Here is a 23015-nt window from a genome sequence, read left to right as displayed (position 1 = left end):
AACTGTTTTCTAGTATTTTATCTAAATGAAACCATAAGGGAATTCTGCTCTGGAGCAGAGGATGGTGTGCTGTGCTCTCCACATTGAGGGAGGGATTGATTGGGTAACAACTGACACTATAGAGGCTTGTGACCAGGGCAAGAGCTCTGGGCCACTAACTAAGAAAACTGGCAGCGAATTAGCTGGCGCTTCTTTATTGATGGTTTGTGATGGGCTAGTCAAAGCCTCCATGTAAGTGCAGTTGGGTGTGTCCCTGTCTGTGTGTGGTTGTGTATGTGCAAGATCTGGAGAGGATTGTAGCTAGTCACAAACTCAGAGAAGGTGAGGCCACCCAAATGGCAGTTGAGAGGGAGTAGCAGTACCCCAGTACCAGATTGCACTCAAGGAAATCACGTCACATTCAACCAATGAGCAGGCCTTGCTATACTGGGAGTCTATTTTCCCCTTGTCATAGAATCATAGAATCATAGAATCATAGGACTGGAAGGGACCTCAAGAGGTCATCGAGTCCAGCCCCCCGCTCTCAAGGCAGGACCAAACTCCGTCTACACCATCCCTGACAGATGTCTATCTAACCTGTTCTTAAATATCTCCAGAGAGGGAGATTCCACCACCTCCCTTGGCAATTTATTCCAATATTTGACCACCCTGACAGTTAGGAATTTTTTCCTAATGTCCAATCTAAACCTCCCCTGCTGCACTTTAAGCCCATTACTCCTTGTCCTGTCCTCAGAAACCAAGAGGAACAAATTTTCTCCTTCCTCCTTGTGACACCCTTTTAGATATTTGAAAACCGCTATCATGTCCCCCCTTAATCTTCTTTTTTCCAAACTAAACAAGCCCAGTTCACGAAGCCTGGCTTCATAGGTCATGTTCTCTAGACCTTTAATCATTCTTGTCGCTCTTCTCTGTACCCTTTCCAATTTCTCCACATCTTTCTTGAAATGTGGCGCCCAGAACTGGACACAGTACTCCAGCTGAGGCCTAACTAGTGCAGAGTAGAGCGGCAGAATGACTTCACGAGTTTTGCTTACAACACACCTGTTGATACAACCTAGAATCATATTTGCTTTCTTTGCAACAGCATCACACTGTTGACTCATCTTCAACTTGTGGTCCACTATGACCCCTAGATCCCTTTCCGCCATGCTCCTTCCTAGACAGTCGCTTCCCATCTTGTATGTATGGAACTGATTGTTCCTTCCTAAGTGGAGCACTTTGCATTTCTCTTTATTAAACCTCATCCTGTTTACCTCTGACCATTTCTCTAACTTGCTAAGGTCATTATGAATTATGTCCCTATCCTCCAAAGAAGTCGCAACCCCACCCAGTTTGGTATCATCTGCAAACTTAATAAGCGTACTCTCTATCCCAATATCTACATCATTGATGAAGATATTGAACAGTACGGGTCCCAAAACAGACCCTTGAGGAACTCCACTTGTTATCCCTTTCCAGCAGGATTTAGAACCGTTAACAACAACTCTCTGACTACGGTTATCCAGCCAATTATGCATCCACCTTATCGTGGCCCTATGTAAGTTATATTTGCCTAGTTTATCAATAAGAATATCATGCGAGACCGTATCAAATGCCTTACTAAAGTCTAGGTATATGACATCCACCGCTTCTCCCTTATCCACAAGGCTCGTTATCTTATCAAAGAAAGCTATCAGATTAGTTTGGCATGACTTGTTCTTCACAAACCCATGCTGGCTATTCCCTATCACTTTATTACCTTCCAAGTGTTTGCATATGATTTCCTTAATTACCTGCTCCATTATCTTCCCTGGGACAGACATTAAACTGACCGTTAAACTTGTCATACACTCTGTTACAGATGGAGGGATTGTGGGTATGGTAGGGAAGTCAGGACTCCTGGGTTCTGTCTGTTATTTTCCTTGTCTAAGTAGCAACTCCCCGTGCCTCAATTTACCTATCTGCTGTGACAGACCCAGACCTGCTGGTACACACTAATGGGTGGAGGACATGCTGTGTCCTGGGTAAAGAGTTGTCCCTTCCCCATGTAAACAGGGCCGAGCCGAGGGCAGGTTACTCAAGCAGGCACCTGCAGTCAATTAGAACTTGCTGGAAGCTACAGACTACTCACAAACCTGCAGCCAATTAAGGCCTGTGGAGCTGTTTAAAATGTTTTCCCCAGATTAGGAAGGGGGAAAGAAAAGAGTGATGGTGGGAAGGAGGAAGTGCGGCATAGGACCAAAATCTTTATAACGCATCTTCCCCACTAAGTGACTCTTCTTCCCAGGGATTAGACCCTTTCCCGAACAAATTTATAGCTGACAGCAAAGAATTTTTATTGTCCATCCTTGGAGACCAAATTGTTTTTGAGCTATGACACCTACGAGCTGCTTGCCCAACTCGAAAGGCAAAACCCGGGGTTAAAAGAAAAACAACAGATCAGCAATTCGGCCTGCGGTAACGCAGCCTGCTGCTCTGATCAAAATCAAATATTGAGCCAGTAAAGGCCTGCTTGGCACTGGGTTATCTGGGCACCGGAATACCTTAGGCTCCAGGATAGGGAAGGCACAGCTCAGAAGCAGACAGCACACTAAAGCCACTGGCAGCCTCTCAGCAGGCGTGCTCAGGGTGGCCTAAGTGCTGTTCCAGTAGGCTGGGGAAGCAAATAGAGAGAACGGGTAACGCAGGGGAAAATACTGCTCGTTACCAGGTGGCAAGCGTGGCGGTCGGGCATCCCCAGGCTCACCCACACCACTCACTACCAGATTTCACACAGAGGGTGTCAAAAATCTCCAACCCGGGAAAGACGCTCCCTCCCCGAGCTGTTAGGCCGTCAGTAAACTGGTGTACTTAAAATGATATGCTGTGTATGGCATAGTCCATATAAGTTTGAACTGTGCCCTGGACCTGAACAAGGCCAAAAATCTTTGACAGGTCCTGCTGCGGTCGTCAATTCTGTTACCCAGGAACTCAGTAACAACAATTAAATGAATGAAATTTGGACTAGGATCTGGTCTTGGTTTGATTTTGTTCCTGACACCAGAAGCACAGGACTCCTGACACTGTGTCTATCACCAGTGGATTCTTATGGCCCCAGTAAAAATGCAACTCAGATATAAGTTTAACCAATCTATTAAAGAATTTGAACAGTGATAATTTGCATGGGATAACTCAGAACAAATTAACCCCAGTACAACCAGTAACCCAACCCCACACTCTCAAACCAGAAGAGAGACGAAGATAGTAAAGGATTCCCCAAAATAATAAGGTAAGTCAAAATACTTTACAGGTGTCTGTCTGGCTTAGACGGAAGATGACCCTTAGCAGACGGAGGGAGAAATGCAAGCAGACTAAAGGTATGTCTATGCTTGCCCCCTAGTTCAAACTAGAGAGGCTAATGAAGCATACTGAAGTTGCTAATGAAGCGCGGGATTTAAATATTCCACGCTTGATTAGCATATTTGCAGCTGATCGCAATTTTAAAATGCCGGTCGCCTGATTTAACTCGCTGCATGTAGATGCGGTAGTCCGATCCAAAACCATTCCCTCAAATTAACTGTTAATCCTTATGCAATGAGGAGTAACAGTTAATTCAAGGGAAGGGTTTTGGATCAGACTACCGCGTCTACACGTGGTGAGTTAATTCGGGATACCAGCTTTTTAAAATGGCGACCGGCCACGAATATGTTAATCAAGCACAGGATATTTAAATTCCGCGCTTCATTAGCAACTTCGGTATGTTTCATTCGCCTCCCTAGTCTGAACTCTGGGGCAAGTGTAGACAAACCCTGAGGGAATCTGCTGTCTGGGAAGAACACTAGGTGATCCCACGGAGATGTAATTCAGGGCTTTAGGCCAACCACAGATGCCTCGTGAAACCAGGTTTACCCACGCCGGTCGACAAACTCTTCCTTGTTGACCACAGTCCAGACTGCCCAGATCTGCCAACAAACAGCTGATCATCAGCTGGTCTGCAGAGCACGGCAGCCATTTAAATTTAAATGAAGCCGCGATTATTTAAATCACGGCTTCATTTCCCTTTGCCGATCAGCCTAATCTACATGGCTCCATCGACGGAACCATGTCGTTTAGACACACCCTGAGTGTCCCCTAAACACAAGTCCCCACACCCTTCGCTGGAGGCTGTAAAGGGAGACACCCACAGTGGTTCAAAGATCCCTATCACTCAAGAGGCTTCTTTACTGCGGCTGGATCGGTAGGCCTCGCTCCGAGACTGCGCCACAAAGAGAGCAGAAACGCCCGCGTGTTGTCAGATGGACGACTGAGCAGCAGCAGCCGGGTGTTCAGGAGCAGGAGCCCCACCCCACAGATTGACAGTCCTTTTAATGTTCCTTAGGGGGCTGTCTCTTTGCCATGTGAAAAATGTCCCATGCGGTGTGAAACGTAGTGCACCCCTGAGGTAATTTCACCTTTGGCAGGAAAAAAACAGATGGAGCTGGTTTTCCAGTGCAGGGCACAATCCGAGATGCAGTTGTTTGAAACACGATGGAGTCCAACATAACAAAAAGGAGTCCATTATAATAAACAGATCCTTACACTTCGGTGGGGCACAGTATAGCAGGCAGGGCCCACACTCCTCTAGCCCAGCACCCCACTCATTATATAGCACTAGGCCAAGACGGCTGTGATTGTCGGCCACCCCCTGGGGCTAGGATGCCCAGCCCCCAGCTTCTCCGCCCTGAGTATGCACCTGAGCACAGACGTTATTGCTGACCTGCTCAGAATAAGGGCTTAGGGCCACTAACTGTGGGTTTACTGCTTGGCCTGAGGACAGCCTGAGCCATAAACACTTCACTGCCCACCCTGATCAAAGGCCTGGGTCCCAGAACTGGCTGTTGCTGCTCAGCCCTGGACAATGATGTAGATATTGGGATAGAGAGTACGCTTATTAAGTTAGCAGATGATACCAAACTGGGTGGGGTTGCAACTTCTTTGGAGGATAGGGACATAATTCAAAATGACCTTAGCAAGTTAGAGAAATGGTCAGAGGTAAACAGGATGAGGTTTAATAAAGAGAAATGCAAAGTGCTCCACTTAGGAAGGAACAATCAGTTCCATACATACAAGATGGGAAGCGACTGTCTAGGAAGGAGCATGGCGGAAAGGAATCTAGGGGTCATAGTGGACCACAAGTTGAATATGAGTCAACAGTGTGATGCTGTTGCAAAAAAAGCAAATATGATTTTAGGTTGTATCAACAGGTGTGTTGTAAGCAAAACTCGTGAAGTCATTCTTCCACTCTACTCTGCACTAGTTAGGCCTCAGCTGGAGTACTGTGTCCAGTTCTGGGCGCCACATTTCAAGAAAGATGTGGAGAAATTGGAAAGGGTACAGAGAAGAGCGACAAGAATGATTAAAGGTCTAGAGAACATGACCTATGAAGCCAGGCTTCATGAACTGGGCTTGTTTAGTTTGGAAAAAAGAAGATTAAGGGGGGACATGATAGCGGTTTTCAAATATCTAAAAGGGTGTCACAAGGAGGAAGGAGAAAATGTGTTCCTCTTGGTTTCTGAGGACAGGACAAGGAGTAATGGGCTTAAAGTGCAGCAGGGGAGGTTTAGATTGGACATTAGGAAAAAATTCCTAACTGTCAGGGTGGTCAAATATTGGAATAAATTGCTAAGGGAGGTGGTGGAATCTCCCTCTCTGGAGATATTTAAGAACAGGTTAGATAGACATCTGTCAGGGATGGTGTAGACGGAGCTTGGTCCTGCCTTGAGGGCGGGGGGCTGGACTCGATGACCTCTTGAGGTCCCTTCCAGTCCTATGATTCTATGATTCTATAGGTCTGGGCCAGGGATACCTGGTGTAGAAACCACAGAAGAGGTGGAGGAGGGTCCTTTGATACTGCAGCAGGAGGCAATCCCACCTCAGGGAAGGAGGCAGGTGCAGGGCCTGCCAGGGACACACCTGTCCTCTTTCCATGAGGAGTAACAGTTAATTCGAACTGAGGACTTAGTTTGAATTAACGTTTGACTGCCGCATGTAGCCACGGGCAGTTAGTTCGGACTAGTGGGATTTAAAAATGGCGACTAGATGGGAACATGCAAATAATGCCTGGGATATTTAAATCCCGGGCTTCATTTGCAAGTTCAAATGCCTACATTATCCTCCTTAGTTCGAACTAGGGGGCTAGTGTAGACATACCCTAAGTGCTGAAATCGCTGGTTTGGCTGGGAGCCAGACCCATAGCAGCCAGTGGAGCGGCTGGTGGAAACAACTGGCAGGTGGCCGGTAGGAACGGTGGCAGGCGGCAAGCAGAGTGGCTGGTGGGAGCAACCGGCGGGCAGCCAGCGGAGCGGCTGGTGGGAATGACTGGTGGCCAGCCGTTAGGAGCAGTGGCAGGCGGACAGCGGTACAGCTGGTGGGAACAACCAGTGCCCGGCTGGTAGGAGTGCTGGCAGGTGGCCAGCAGAGCAGCTGGCAGGAATGACTAGCGGGCAGCCGGTAGGAGCAGCGGCAGGCGGCCAGCAGTACAGCTGGCGGGAACGACTGGTGGGCGGCCGGTAGGAGTGCTGGCAGGCGGCTAGCAGAGCAGCTGGTGGGAATGACTGGCGGGCAGCCAGTAGGAGCGATGGCAGGTGTCCAATGGAGTGGCTGATGGGAACAACCAGCAGGAGGCTGGTAGGAGCAGTACAAAGGTGGCATACGCTCAGGCTCCAGGAGTAGAGTCATCCGGATGTTGTGTCAGGGTCTGCATTGACTGGATAGAGCTCTAAGTGGGGCATTAGACGTGGGGTATGGAGAAAGTTTGAGTAAGTGAACGGAACCCTTATCTCGGTGGACTGGTGAGCCTGAGAGGCAAAAGACATTGCTCAGTCCTTTTGAGCTGGGACAGTTACTCGTGGGGGAGGAGGCTACGAACTCTGTAGTATTTTCCCAAGATAATGCCACGTGACTTCTCTCTCTCTTTCATTAAAAGTTTCTTTTCCACACTCATACTCTGTGCTTGCGAGTGGGGAAGCATCGCCTCTCAGAGGCGCCCAGAGGGATGTGAATTTCCCAGGCTACCGGGTGGGGGCTTGAGCCGGTTCTGTGTGAGATTCACCCCTAGATATTGAACCCGGGCCTGGTTGCTGCCGGGCCTACCTGGCGGAAGGGTTTTATATATATCTATATAAGAAGGGTATGTTAATAGTAACTTTCCTTAGCCAGCTGTTTTGAACTCCGTCAGTGAAAGATGCTGGACCCTGTGATGATAAACACAGACAAGAGCTATTCAGAGCTCATGAAAATTCTTCTCTCTCCCCTCATACGTGTCTCTGTTTTTTAATGTAACTAATCAACTATAATTTTAAAATGTGCACAAACACACAGAGCAGCCACTTCCCTTGGGAATCAGCAGAGACTCGGAATCGTCTCATCTCCCACTGGGACGTCCCTTCATTAGTGTGTCGTGCTACGCCTGGAGAAAGATCCCAGAGGCCACTTCTCCCCTCTGTGCTGAGTGATGCCCTCAGGGATGGCCCAGAACTGCCTTATAGAGGTTCAATCCCTGCATCTGCTCTTAGCACGGGAGGCTGCTGCGGACGCTGCGGTGAGAGATGTGGGATTTGGCTACCTGAGAGAGATTCCCGGAGAAGACACTTGCACCCCAGGACTCACAGGTACCATCCACTGCTGAGGAGCTCCCCTGCTCGATCCTCTGTATGATGAGAGAGAGAGAGTAAGTCTCTGGTCCTTTTTTGCATTGTACAGACCTTAAACCTCCCAGGGCCCTTTCCATCCTTCTTCCTGTATCTACATCCTGGCTGATCCCTCCAGCTCTGCGTCGGTGCATTTCTGCGGCCCGGGGAAAAGCTGTTAGCAGATGGACAACACAAAGTAGAATGTACCGTACATGTTAGCAGATGAAAAATACAAAGCAAAACTCTGAGGCTGTGGCCCATGGATTGCTCAGGCTCCACGGAGGGAAAACTCTCCTTGGAGGAAGAATTGAACAAAGCCCTCAGGGGCCAGCTGTGTGTTCATTAGAGGACTTGGCTACATACTCACACCTGAAACTTTCCAAAGCCAATTCACGCAGCAACAGGCATCCTTGGGGGAAAATTTCAGTCCAAATGTTTAACAGGTGTCAGAAAGATTAACAACTGGAATGAGGCCATCTAATTGAAAGTAACAGACAGCCTGCACTCAGAGTGATGCCACCAGCAGCAGCTACAATGGCCAATCTATTTGGGAACCCCACTTGGCTAAACTCTGTGCACCAACAAATGCTGTGGCATGGAGTTCCACAGGCCTCATTTTTTTTTTAAATTTACCTTTATACATTCACACTTCCAATCTAAATGAATTTTTTTTGTCTATTGTGGGAGACAGTGCATATACAGGTGAGAAGGCGCATTTAGATCAGCCCGTAGGAACCCAGGTATAACACAGGATGCTACAATTCCCGCAAGCACCTCCACCCTCCTTTTGAAACTTCCAGGCTGTGTCTACACTGGGCCACTTATTCCGGAAAATCAGCCGCTTTTCCGGAATAAGCTGCAAGCTGTCTACACTGGCCCTTGAATTTCCGGAAAAGCAACGATGCTCTACTGTACAAAATCAGCCGCTATTTCGGAAAAACTATTCTGCTCCCGCTCGGGCATAAGTCCTTATTCCGGAACACTGTTCTGGAAAAGGGCCAGTGTAGACAGCCCAGTAGTCTTTTCCGGAAATGTGCGTCTACATTGCCCACAGACGCTTTTCCGGAAAAAGGGCTTTTCCGGAAAAGCAGCCTGTCAATGTAGACGCTCCTTTTCCGGAAAAACTGAAAACGGAATAGTATTCCGTTTTAAGCAGTTCCGGAAATTCATGCCAGTGTAGACGTAGCCACACTGAATGAAGGCATTTCTCGCCTTTAGTGGCCTCTGTTCCATGCTCTCCCTATTCTCACCGGGAGGAAGGTTTCCCGGAGATATAAGCTGACTCTGCCGTGCTGCAGTTTGCTCCCCTTACCTCTTGCCCTGCCCTCTGCCCTCTGCAGCAAGAGACACCAGCTTCACTCCAGCTTTCTCATGCCACCTGCTCACGGGTTTTAAAGCCCCGTCATGGGCACCCAGACTGAATCCACAGATATGGGGAGCTGGAGAATCCCACCCTTCTCTTTGCAGTTACCCCAGTGGTTAATCACCATCCGTGTTAAATATTTGCCCGTTATTTCCAACTGGAATTAGTCCGACTGCTGCTTCCAGCCACTTTCCTTTGCTCTGCCTTTCTGTGCTAGATACCAGAGCTGGTTATTACTGTGTATGATGCATCAATGAAGCTGTTGAGTTTTCCCACATATCAAATCACTTGATGGTGGCATCGATTCCCCAAAATCTGTGTCTTGTGATTCTGGAGGGAAGTTTTTGGTAATCAGTGCCTGGAGAGACAAGGTTTTGAAACTCTCTTGCGGGCCGCCAGCGTCTGCACTTGGAGTAAAGCCCTGCCAACTTCTCATTTGTATTCTTTGCTATTAGCTTCAGTCCTAGAAATGATCCCAGGTGAACATCAGTACAAACAGTCCTGTGCACTGAAAATTGACCTTTCACAATGGTTTTCTGAGCTAGCAGCCAGTGTTTAGCCCGTGTAATGTACAGCCCACTGCTAAGGTATAATTTATATATTGTAATTGGAACATGTTCCCTACTCAATGAAATGAGACAAATAAAAGTTTGTTGCACCTGCAGGGTTCCCTCGACTAGCCTAACGTGTGCCCCGATTCAAGAATGAACTCAAGCTTATTAGATGTTTTCCATACACCATGATTTGCAATGCCATTAATTAGTTCCAAACTATTTTTAACTCTTTGCATAGCTGCTGTTCCATTATTTTCTTCCCTTGAAAATCTTTGTTTAAAATGTCTCTTTTTTTAAACCACATTAAACACAATACTGCCTTTCATTTGCCATTACGTATTTAATGTAGATAGAAATTTATTTGCTGTCCGGTTACAGATTTCTGACTTGAAATGGGATCTGCGATTGCTTGGTCAGTGTGCAAACCCGGTGTTCAAAACTCAAATGTTCCACTGTTAAAAATTGTTAACGTCCTCCTTGGATGCAAATAGATTAAGATGTATTTCACCTCCTCATGTGACAAGAGAACACAGTCCTGCAATGGTCCAAATTCAGAACAAAACTCTTTCTTGGCCATAGCTATCTTTCTGCAACATTAGTAAGTTTTCTTTCTCCCTTTAGGAACAAGCATAACCTTTCCCAGGAGTTCATTAGTTCTTAATACTCCGAATAAACTCCTTTCTCTGATCCCTACCTCTGTTTTTCATGGATATGTCCGTGATATTTTAGCATTCTTCATTCATTTTCATAGCTTTCAATCTGTATTATTTGCTTGTTTCCCTTCTCCCTTCATTATAGAATAGTGATAGAAATGTAGCCGGGTTAGTCTGGTGTAGCTGAAACAAAAAACAGGGCTATGCAGCACTTTAAAGACTAACAAGATGGTTTAATAGGTGATGAGCTTTCGTGGGCCAAACCCACTTCCTCTGATCAAATAGTGGAAGAAAATTGTCACAACCATATATACCAAAGGATACAATTTAAAAAAATGAACACATATGAAAAGGACAAATCACATTTCAGAACAGAAAGGGGTTCTGAAATTTGATTTGTCCTTTTCATATGTGTTCATTTTTTTAAATTGTATCCTTTGCTATATATGGTTGTGACAATTTTCTGCCACTATTTGATCAGAGGAAGTGGGTCTGGCCCACGAAAGCTCATCACCTATTAAACCATCTTGTCAGTCTTTAAAGTGCTACATAGTCTTGTCTTTTGTTTCACCCTTCATTATCGATTGCTCCCTTCATCCCAATTTCTTCCTTCCATTTTGCTCCCAGCTGGGTTTTCACCGTGAGTTTTTAACCAGATCTGACTGTGATATTGTAGGGTTTTTTTTTGTTATCTTATGAAGTCTTCTTAATCAAACCCCAGTTATTATTTCCATTACGGGGGGGGGAGGGGTCTTCCCAATTAGTTCAGTTGATAATTTCCATTAGCAATGTAAATTTAAAACGTTTAAAGCACGTCATGTCTATAGATATCACTGGTTGGTAAGTTTTCCTCTTTTATTATTTCAGTATAAACACTTCAAATTTTAATCATCCTCACCTATATCTTATCTCCCATGCTTGTCTCCTCCCTAAATTAAATAGTCCCTGACTTTGCAGTCTGCCCAATACCCGTACCTGTTGCCTTTCTCAAAATCCCCCTTTACATCTGTTGTGTCCTTTCCAAATGCAACCTGAGCTCATGTCCGAAGTAAGGACGTCTTCATCCCAGTCCTTTGCATCCCACAATTCTCCTGCCTTTGGCCACCGCTGTGACTGAACAGGGGTTCCTGTGCAGCTGGTTGCTATCACCTCCAGGGCTTTTCACCAAGGGCTCTTCTAATTGGGATAGTTCCTCTGGCACAGGTCTTGGGAAAGGTTTTTTTTTCCTACTCTGAAATTTTGAGCAACCAGGTGACTGGGGGACTCCCGACAGCACAGAATCTCTAGCCTGAGTTTCAGTGCATTAAGGAACAGAGATGGGTAACGAGGGCCCAGTTTCATTTTTTCCTGAAAGTGCCTATTAAAGTTTCCCAGATCATGGCATAATATTGAGTGTGGAGCTACATAAAATTTGGAATGCACATTAGAAAGGCCAGCCATTCATCAGTCATTTATCTGAATAAGAAAAATGTCACATTTCATTGTGTGAGGAGATCAATCTGTTTCAAACACGACACTGTTTCCCAGTTGAACATGTACTGTTTGGGTACGTCTAGACTACAGGGTTTTGTCGACAGAAGTTTTGTCGACAGATACTGTCGACAAAGCTTCTGTCGACAAAGAGCGTCTAGACTACATCCAGTTCTGTCGACAAAGCAAGCCGCTTTGTCGACATAACAGTGTGGACGCAAAGGACAGTGTAGATGCAATAAAGCCTTCTATCGACAGAACTCTGTCAACAAAAGGCGTTATTCCTCGTAGAATGAGGTTTACATACGTCGACAAAACTTCTGAGTTTTGTCGACATTATGTCGACATAACTCAAAGGCAGTGTGGACGCAGGTATAGTTTTGTCGACAAAAGTGCACTTTTGTCGACAAAACCCTGTAGTCTAGACACACCGTTTGATATGTACATTGTCTTTCCTTCCAGGCATTTGTCCTGACACCATCATCCTTGACCCCTAGACATAGCGCACCAGGAAATCAAGAGAAGGTACGGCAGATACAGGAGACTTTGTTCTACCCAAGAATTGGACCCATTCTACGCTTCTCCATGTCAGGTTCCAACATAACCGACTTCACCAACCCCTCTGTCTTCATCCTGCTGGGCATCCCTGGCCTGGAGACAGCCCATGTCTGGATCTCCATCCCCTTCTGCATCATGTACATCGTAGCCCTCTTGGGAAACTTCATCATCCTCTTCGTTGTGAAGACGGAGTCCAGCCTCCATCAGCCCATGTACTATTTCCTCTTCATGCTGGCCATGACTGACCTGATCTTGTCCTCTTCCATCCTCCCCAAACTGCTGAGCGTCTTCTGGTTCAATTCCAGAGAGATCAGTTTCAATGGCTGCCTCACTCAGCTCTTTTTTTTTCACTGTTTCATAACAACAGAGTCTGGGATCTTCGTGGCCATGGCGTTGGATCGCTACGTGGCCATCTGCCATCCCCTGAGACATTCCACCATCCTGACCAACCCCGTGGTGGGCAACATCTGCCTGGCCGTGGGGCTACGTGCTACCTTCATCATTCTCCCCTGTGTCTTCCTGGCAAAGCAGTGGTCATATTGTAGGTCAAACATGGTTCCCCTGCCTTATTGTGCGCACATTGCCGTGGTGATGCTGGCCTGTGGTGATTTCAGTGCCAGTAGTTACTACGGCCTATTTGTGCTATTCTGGATTTATGGACTGGATATGATTCTTATTGTTGTGTCCTATTTCCAGATCCTCAGGGCCATCTTCAGACTGCCCACAAAGGATGCCCGGCTCAAGACTTTTGAGACCTGTGGCTCCCACCTCTGTTCCATTTTAGTGTTTTACATCCCAAGTTTCTTCTTCTCTGTCCTGTCTCGATTTGAAAAGAAGAAGCCTCACCCTCTCCAAGTTCTCTTTAACAACCTCTACACCTTGATGCCCCCCATGCTCAACCCCATCATCTACGGGGTGAGGACCAAACAGATCCGGGACAGGCTGCTGAAGCTGTTTATTCAGAAAGGCTCCTGAGGTTTTCTCCAAGTGCTCTGGATCACAGACCAAGGTCTGAGAAGAGCTGGCTGGTGACATGGTGCTGGGCTATCTGCCATGAATCACTTACTGGCCCATCAGAGAGTCTTTATATCCTGTGCTTGTCTTACTGTGCTCTGCCAGTGAGACGAGCTGTTGAACTGATCAGGTAAATCTCCATAACTCGTAGGATTTTCCACATTTCCAATTTTCTGGTAACTGCACTTCTGAGGCCCAGTGTTTTCCCTGACTATCCCCTGAAAGGCTCACTCTCTGTCCCAACTCCCCCTCTTTTTCCATTTCATTCCCCACATCTCCACCTCTGTCATCACTCACCAAAGCCCCAGCAATCTCACCTGCTCCTCTCTGTCCATTCCTCCATCATGCAATAGCTCATCTCCACCTACGTATCCTCCAGCTGGACTCCCTGAGGACCAGAGTTGGGACAAGAGCTGCCATGGAGTGAGAAGAAACCTGCAGTGGGGATGCAGCCCTGAGGCCAGCAGGCCAGCCAGGAGGGCAGAAGGAAGACAGGAAGCCCTATAAAAGCAGCTGAGAGTTGGGAGCAGTTCTGAGGCAGGTGGGGGAGGCCGGGCATCATACGGCTTGTGGGCCCTAAATCTCCGCTACAAAGTCCTGATCATTGTGAGGCCAGTGTCTTTAACTTGCTGTTCCATTTGTTCCTTCTGACTGGGGGCCTGTCACAAGCAGGGTCCCTGTGGTGGGTGTGGGCTGGAGGCCCTGAGCCATGAAACAGGTAATGGGGCAGGGCAAAGAACCAGGTTTGAATCTGGGAGGACAATGTCTGAGTGATGTCTGAGCATAATGCCCTGTTCGCTGGGAAGGCTGGAGGCTGAACGGAGGCTGGGGTTGTTCCGTAGCTCACAGGGAAGGAGAAAAATGGCCCAGTTGCCATGACACCAGTGGTTCTCAAACTTTTTTTTTTCAATGACCACATGAAAATGTCTGATATTCCGGTAGATATTCACACGCACGGATATTGTGCAGTGCTTTGGAGAAAAGTGCTCTACCAAAAAACTTCAGAATAATTCACCATTTTCTTCTGATGGGCTTGTGAAAACTATCTCTGTCTCTTTACCTTCACAGGGGATTCATCTTACTCTGTTAGGGTAGGTCTAGACGAAGAGCCTCTTTCGAGCCACTTTTCCGAAAGAGAACATCCAGGCAAGCTGAGCTCTCTCTTCCGAAAAATCCCTGTTTGTGGTCTAGAACGCCATTTTTCGAAGCAGCTCTTTTGAAAAAAGGCGTTCTTCCTTGTAAATGTAGGTTTACTGCTGTTGAAAAAGCCACTGCATTTTTTTAATTCAATTTCAAAAGAACTAGACGGTTGTCTAGATGCAGGTGAAGTTTTTTTTTTTAAAAAAAGGTGACGTTTTTTTTCGAAAAGACTCTGTAGTCCACACATACTCTTAGGCTGTGTCTAGACTGGCAAGTTTTTCTGCAAAATCATCTGCTTTTGCGGAAAAACTTGCCAGCTGTCTACAGTGGCCGCTTGAATTTCTGCAAAAGCACTGACGATCTCATGTAAGACCGTCAGTGCTTTTGTGGAAATACTACGCTGCTCCTGTTCGGGCAAAAGTCATTTTCCAAAAAACTTTTGCGCAAAAGGGCCAGTGTAGACAGCAGAGATTTGTTTTCCGCAAAAAAGCCCTGATCGTGAAAATGGCGATCGGGGCTTTTTTTGCGGAAAAGCGCGTCTAGATTGGCCACGGACACTTTTCCGCAAAAAGTTCTTTTGCGGAAAAGCATCCTGCCAATCTAGACGTGCTTTTCTGAAAATCATGCCAGTGTAGACGTAGCCTTACTGTGAGACAGGAGGTATCTGTCACAATATTGTATATGAACAGGAAGATGCGGGTTACTGTTTCCCCCATCGTGGTGTGATTGCCCCCAGTTCTGTGCAAAGTAGACTGAGGGAGGTGTCCAATGAAAGCTTCTGTTCTGCTGCTTCTGTTTGTGCTGCTCAGAGACATGTATGAATTTTGTATGTAAAGTTCTGAGTATGGGCTCTGTACGTGTATTTCCAATGTTTTCAATCTGAGAGGCAACAGCAGGCTGTGCCCACGTATTGTGAGGGCTGGTTACCCAGTGCAGAGCAATGCTGCATGGTCAATCAGCCTTCAATGTTGCCAATAAACACCTAAGGACTTTTGCTGGGAATCTGCCGACCCGCAGGTCCCCCATGGCTGTTTGCATAAACAGGAAACAGACAGGTCAGCTGAACATGGGATCAGCTCCGTTTTGGGAGGTGCTGTCTCTCAGGAGAACACTGGATTTCCCGCCGCATGGGCAAGATTATAAAAGGTGTAAATGGACCCAGGACTGTGCCTGGTCCTTTGGGATTAGTAGAACCTGTTTGGTGTTCTCATCTGTGTGTGGAGCGGTGCTGGTTGTGGCACAGAGAACGCTGCGGTGTCTAACGGGCATTGCTTGTGAGACTGCTTGTGGGCCAGATTGGCAGCTCAAGGGCTCTGTGTGACTGGTTTGGCGCCGTATAGCGGTTTAGTGCCTTATTCAGTCATGGGCTGTAAGTAGTGATTCCAGATCACCCGGTATATCAGAGCAGCTCCTGCTGAAGAAATGGGCGTGTGTGTAAAGGATAACGTCTCAGCAGACAGAGGGTTAGAAATACATCCCCTAGGCTGGAGGAACACAGAGGGGAAGCTGTGAAAGAGCTGCTGGGAGAAAACACACCTCTTACCGCAAAGAGCGCAGAGCACATCTCTCTGGGAAAGGAGGGAAGGGGAGATGGTCCTAAAAGCATTCGGACATTAGTGCTGTAATCAAGAAGCCCTGTGGTGATAGTGGTTTCCTGTATGGAAGGGAAAACTGAGGCACACAATCTCTTGATATTCATGAATATGTAAATTAAGTTATTATCACCTCGAAAGATTCAATATTGACCTGAGATAAAAAGACACACCAAGAAGACCCACTCCCTGACATTTGAGATCACTACGCTTATGTATAAAGTCTTAATGAATACCTAGGGTAAGACTGCAAGGTTTGCCACGTCTGGGAGTGGTATGGGCAAAACCTAAATATGGCTTTGCACACTCTGCCTGCACATCAGACAGGGACTGATACACCAAGAGTGAGAAACTGTGTGAGTCTAATCCTAGCTACTGTATAGAATTTCGGATGCAGTTCTGTTTTGTTATTAGGTCACCACATAAATATCTAAAAGGATGTCACAAGGAGGAAGGAGAAAATTTGTTCCTCTTGGTTTCTGAGGACAGGACAAGGAGTAATGGGCTTAAAGTGCAGCAGGGGAGGTTTAGATTGGACATTAGGAAAAAATTCCTAACTGTCAGGGTGGTCAAATATTGGAATAAATTGCCAAGGGAGGTGGTGGAATCTCCCTCTCTGGAGATATTTAAGAACAGGTTAGATAGACATCTGTCAGGGATGGTGTAGACGGAGCTTGGTCCTGCCTTGAGGGTGGGGGGCTGGACTCGATGACCTCTCGAGGTCCCTTCCAGTCCTATGATTCTATGATTTGAACTGTTCACTGTTATTTGTACTCTTTTAAAATCTTAATAAAACTGCTTTCTAGTATTTTATCTAGATGAAACCATAAGGGAATACTGCTCTGGCCCCATGGCTGAGGTACTGTGCTCTCCACATTCAGGAACGGTTTGGTTGGGTAACAACTTACCCTAGGCAGTCTTGTGACCAGGGCTGGAGGGTACAGCTGGGGGCAAATTATCTAGAACCTCTTTATTGTTGGTTTGTGATGGGCTAGTCAAAGCCTTCATGTGAGTGCAGTTGCATGTGTCCCTGTCTGTGTATATCAAGACCCTCAGAGGATTGTCGCTTGTCACAACCTCAGCCAAGGTATGGGCACTCAAGTGGTAGGTCAGAGGGCTAAGAGCAGAGGGCTCTTTAGTCCAAACGGACACGTTGGAGGTGGGGCGTAGGGCAGTCTTCCCCCCCAGAGGTTGATGGGAAACTCCTTCTCATCCTCTATTTTAATCAGAACCTCTTCCCCTGAGAAAGGAACTGTCTAGTTGTAGAAAAGGAGCCCCTCGCCCCTTTCATGTTGATCAGTGCCCAGGCAGATACAAAAGGGCCAAATCCCATGAAAAATCCCAACGCAGCATTGATGAGACGGTATCTCCCCCTCCAGCATTACGTCCCTGCTGGCTGAGACAGGGCAGGTGGGGATAAGGCCAACACAGATTTTCTCTCTCAGCTTGGAAAGCGGGATTAAGACACCGGCCCAGAAGACCAGGAGCTGGACTTCAGGAGGTAGTTGTGTAATGAGGTGGAATGGTCACCCACTGAACCAGAGGGGGAGGGACTCTGGTTGGGGGAGCCAGGCCATGCTCAGCCCTCTCACAGGAAGTCAGAAAGGGTTGAAGGAAATACGAAGGGTGGGTCCTGGGCTCTGTTCGATTGCAGACACCAAAGGAGAAAGATGCCTCCTGCCCGCCCAGGTCGGGTGGCTGCCGTGGATACCCCCAAGCTGAAGACAGGACGAGCCAGCCACTGACCAAGGCACTGAGGAGCCCATGGGACTGACTTTGGCCTTCAGCCCAGTGGAAGCAGAGGACTCCCATGAATCCAGGTACCCATGGATGACAAGGCAGGCCATGGCCAAGGGGCAGCCGATCGTAGTCTGGCCGTTTGGTGGCCACAGAACCCGAGAAAATGGATTGGCTGGATTCCCCAGTCAACAAGCGGCAGAATTCCTTGTCATCAAGCTCTGCATGGGGTGCAAAGGAGTTGGGAGGGCCCTCTCCTCCTCTGCCCCATCACCCCACCCTTTGCACAGCAGCCCCCAAACTCTAGGCCACAGGCGCTGTGATTGTCAGCAGTGTGCTGTATCTAGGATGCCCAATCCCCTTGCTTTTCGGCCCTGAGGCTATGCCTGAGTCACAGGCTTTTTTACTGCCCGCCCTGGACTAAGGGGGTAGGGCTATAGAATGTGGGCTTGGTACTGGGCCTGAGGACAGCCCTGAGCCATCGACCCTCCACTATCTGTCTGATTCGGGCCTGGGGCTCAGATTATGAGATTCGGCCCAGACTAGAGGCCTCCGCCACAGACCTTTCCCTGGCCGTGGCCTAGGTGCTAAGAACTGTTTAGAGATTGGCCCTGGCAAGAGGCCCAAGCCACAGACCGACTTTCTTTCTTGCTGACGTTCCTTGCCAGCTGATGTGAAGACACTTCAGTGACAGATGCTGCAAATGGGATGATACACACAGTCGAGGACTATTGATTTCACTTCCCTTAGCAAGAGCCACGAGTGTCTGCGGAAAGTGTGTGGCTACGTCTACATTGGCATCCCTTTCCGGAAAAGGGATGCTAATGAGAGGAGTCGGAATTGCAAATCCGCGGGGGATTTCAATATCCCCCGCGGCATTTGCATTTACATGGCTGCCGCTTTTTTCCGGCTTGGGGATAAGCCGGAGAAAAGCGCCAGTCTAGACGCGATTCTCCGGAAAATAAGCCCTTTTCCGGAGGATCTCTTATTCCTACTTTGAAGTCTAGTCTTTGAAGTAGGAATAAGAGATCCTCTGGAAAAGGGCTTATATTTCGAAGAATCGTGTCTAGACTGGCGCTTTTCTCCGGCTTATCCCCAAGCCAGAAAAAAGCGGCAGCCATGTAAATGCAAATGCCGCGGGGCATATTGAAATCCCCCACGGATTTGCAATTCTGACTCCTCTCATTAGCATCCCTTTTCCGGAAAGGGATGCCAATGTAGACACAGCCTGTGTGTCTCCCCTCAGCCGTCTGTCTGCCGATCTCTCTGGCTGTGTCTAGACTGGCCAGTTTTTCCGGAAAATCATCCACTTTTCCGGAAAAACTTGCCAGCTGTCTACACTAGCCACTTGAATTTCCGCAAAAGCACTGACGATCTCATGTAAGATTGTCAGTGTTTTTGCGGAAATACTATGCTGCTCCCGTTCGGGCAAAAGTCCTTTTGCGCAAAAGGGCCAGTGTAGACAGCCCAGATTTGTTTTAAGCAAAAAAGCCCCGATTGCAAAAATGGTGATTGGGGCTTTTTTGCACAAAAGTGCGTCTAGATTGGCACGGACGCTTTTCCCCAAAAAGTGCTTTTGCGGAAAAGCGTCCGTGCTAATCTAGACGCTCTGTTCCAAAAATGCTTTTAACGGAAAACTTTTCCATTAAAAGCATTTCCAGAAAATATAGCCAGTCTAGACGTAGCCTCTTTGTACTGCCTACAGCATTATCCCAAGTGGTTTTTTAAAAAAAAAATTAATCAGCTATAATTTTAAAATAAAGACAAATACACAGAGCAGCCAATTCCCTTCTGACTCAGCAGAGACTCTGGATCATCTCCCGCTGGGAAATCCCCTAATTACAGTTTACTGCTATCCCTGGATAAAGAGCCCAGCGGCAGACATGGGACAGAGACACTGGCCTGAGAATCTCCAGTCAGCAGCCTGTTTATACACAGATGCCGCGTCTCCCGTAAATGCTCAGGAAGCCCAGAGTTATGTTATAAATGGTGCAATCCCCTCATCGGCTCTCAGTGTGGGATGTTGCTGCAGACGGTGCAGTGAGAGAGGCGAGGGACGCGGCTACCTGAGAGAGTTTTCCCTGGAAGACACTTGCACCCCAGGATTCACAGGTACCATCCACTGCTGATTAACTCTCTTCCTCATTAACCCAGTTCATCGTAAGTCTGGTCCTTTTTTGCACTGCACCGACATTAAATCTACGAGGTCCCTTGCTGCAGGGGATGGGTTTCCTCCATTACCGAAGGTGTAAATACCATCCATTGTCATGTATCTGCACCCGGGCTGATCCCTCCAGCTCTTTGGTTGGTGCATTTTAGTGGCCTGGGACATATATCAGGAGGAAATGTGGTAGCAGGTATGAAATACAAAGCAAAAGTCTGTAGCTCCAGCTCCACGGAGGTAAAACTCTCTTTGGAGGAAGAATTGTGACCTCACTTATATCTCCAGAAAGCCAGGAGGTGACAGACTCCTCACTGTAAGAATCTTAAGAATTTTGCAAGAAGGGACACACCCCTTCTCTCCTGTTGCATTAGATGCGCTGGCTAAACTCTCACGTCTGACACTTCCAAGCAACAATTCAGCCAGAAGCAGACGTGGTTTGGGGATATTTCAGTCCAAATGCTTAACAATTGTCAAACTGATCAGAAACTGAAATGAGACCTAATTGAAACCGCCAGACAGCCCACACTCACTGTGATGGGACTGGCAGCAGCTACAATGGCCAATCCATTTGGGAATTCCACTTAGCTAAGCTCTGTGCTCCAATAATGTCTTGCCAGAGGTGATCCTAGCAATTATAGATCAGTGATTCTAACGTCAGTACCGGGCAAATTAGTTGAAAATATAGTAAAGAATAAAATTGTCAGACACATGGTGAACATAGTTTGTTGGAGGAAAGTCAACATAGTTTTTCGAAAGGGAAATCGTGCCTCACTAATCTTGAGGGCTACGTATATACTGGCATGATTTTCCGGAAATGCTTTTAATGGAAAAGTTTTCTGTTAAAAGCATTTTCGGAAAAGCGCGTCTAGATTGGCAGGACGCTTTTCCGCAAAAGCACTTTTTGCGGAAAAGCGTCCGTGACCAATCTAGACGCGCTTTTCCACAAAAAAGCCCCGATCACCATTTTTGCGATCGGGGCTTTTTTGCGGAAAACAGTACTATGCTGTCTACGCTGGCCTTTTTGCGCAAAAGTCTTTCGGAAAAAGACTTTTGCCCGAATGAGAGCAGCATAGTATTTCTGGAAAAGCACTGACAATCTTACATGAGATCGTCAGTGCTTTTCTGGAAATTCAAGCGGCCAGTGTAGACAGCTGGCAAGTTTTTCCGGAAAAGATGCTGATTTTCTGGAAAAACTGGCCAGTCTAGACACAGCCCTAGAGTTCTTTGAGAGGGTCAAAAAGATGTGGACAAGGGGGTTGAGTGGATATAGTAGACTTAGACTCCAGAAAGCCTTTGACAAGGTCCCTCAAACAAAGTCTTTTAAGTAAAGTAAGTTGTCATGGGATAAGAGGGAAGGTCTTTTCCTGGACTGATAACTGGTTAAAAGACAGGAAACAAAGAGTAGGGTTAAATGGTAAGTTTTCATGGTGGAGAGGGGTAAGCATTGGGGTCCCCAAGGGTCTGTACGGGTACAATCTTATTCAACCTATATATGAATGATCTAGAGAAAGGGGTAAACAGTGAGGTGGCAAAATTTGAAGATGATACCAAACAGCTCAAGATAGTTAAGACCGATGTAGACTGTGAAGAGCTTCAAAAAGATCTCACCAAACTAAGTGACTGGGCAGCAAAATGGCAAATTATATTTAATGTTGATAAATGTGAAGTAATGCACATTGGCAAAACATAATCCCATTTATACATACAATATAATGGGGACTAATTTAGTTACAACTACTCAAGAGAGAGATCTCAGAGTCATTTTGGATAGTTCTCTGGAAACATCCACTCAGTGTGTAGTGGCTGTCAGAAAAACAGAATGTTAGGAATCATTAGAAATGGGATAGAGAATAAAACAGACAATATCTTCTTCCTCTGTATAAAACCAGGATACGCCCACATCTTGAGTAGTGTGTACAGATGTGGTCACCTAATCTCAAAAAAGATATCTTGGTATTAGAAAAGGCTCAGAAAAGGGCAACAAAACTGATGAGGTGTTTGGAACAGGTCCCATAGGAAGAGAGATTAAAAAGACTTGGATTTTCCACTTAGAAAAGAGGACATCATGACTGGTGTGGAAAAGTGAAATTGGCGATCGGGGCTCTTTTCCGGAAAAGCAGCCTGCCAATGTAGACGCTCCTTTTCCGGAAAACCTGAAAACGGAATAGTATTCCGTTTTAAGCAGTTCCGGAAATTCATGCCAGTGTAGACACAGCCTAATTAGAGTGTGGGGAGACACAGTAGATGCAACAGTCTGGTCTACTTTCTTTAGTGACAGATTCATGAGGTTTGAGGTGAGAAGGCGCAATTAGATCATCCACTATGAAATGCTGTTTAACACAGGCTGTTACATTTCATGCAGACACCTGGCTCTCCACCCTCCTTTTGAAACTTCCAGCGAAGGAGCTTCCCTGGTCTCCAGGGGCATCTGTTCCATGATCTCCCTGTTCTCAACGGGAGGAAGTTTTCCTTGAGATTCAAGCTGACTCAGCCGTGCTGCAGTTTGCTCCCCTTGCCTCTTGCCCTGCCCTCTGCAGCCCTCACCAGCTTCCCTCCAGTTTCTCATGCCACCTGCCCAAGGGTGTGAAACCCCCCGTCATGTCCCCTCAGTCTTCTCCTTACCCAACTAAACTCACCCGGTTCCTTTCGCTGGCTCAGGCGGCTCGAGTTCCGCCCGTTGGAGCGTCTTTCTCATTCTCCTCTGGCTCCTTGCCCATTTCTCTGCACCTTCCTACCCAGCAGTGTCCAGAGATGGGCACACCATCACAACTGAGCACAGTGGCACTATCACCTAGTGACACTAGCCTGCTGTGACTCTGCTAGAGCAAACTCACCTGGTATCTGCCCTTTGGAAATGGCAAGGAAAGTGCCACTTAGAGATGCTGATCTGTCCCGGTGACCCCCGTGTGCACAGCATGAAGCCGATGGCTTCCAGCCACTTGACCACTTGGCCCTCCTCTGCTGGATGACAGAGCCGGTTATTACGGTGTACGGTGCATAGATGAAAACCCTGAATTCTCTTACTCTTTTTTCTGTACACACTCCAATTTTTCAACTTTTTTTTTAATGTGGACCTCAGGGCGGGACACAGACAGTTCCACCAGTGCCAAGGGCAGAGATAAAATCCTTCCTTTGTCCTAAC

This window comes from Pelodiscus sinensis, chromosome 1 (genome assembly GCF_049634645.1).
Source record: "Pelodiscus sinensis isolate JC-2024 chromosome 1, ASM4963464v1, whole genome shotgun sequence".
NCBI classification, from domain to species: domain Eukaryota; kingdom Metazoa; phylum Chordata; order Testudines; family Trionychidae; genus Pelodiscus; species Pelodiscus sinensis.
The sequence above is the reverse complement of the archived record's forward strand: the minus strand, read 5'-3'. Positions refer to the sequence as shown.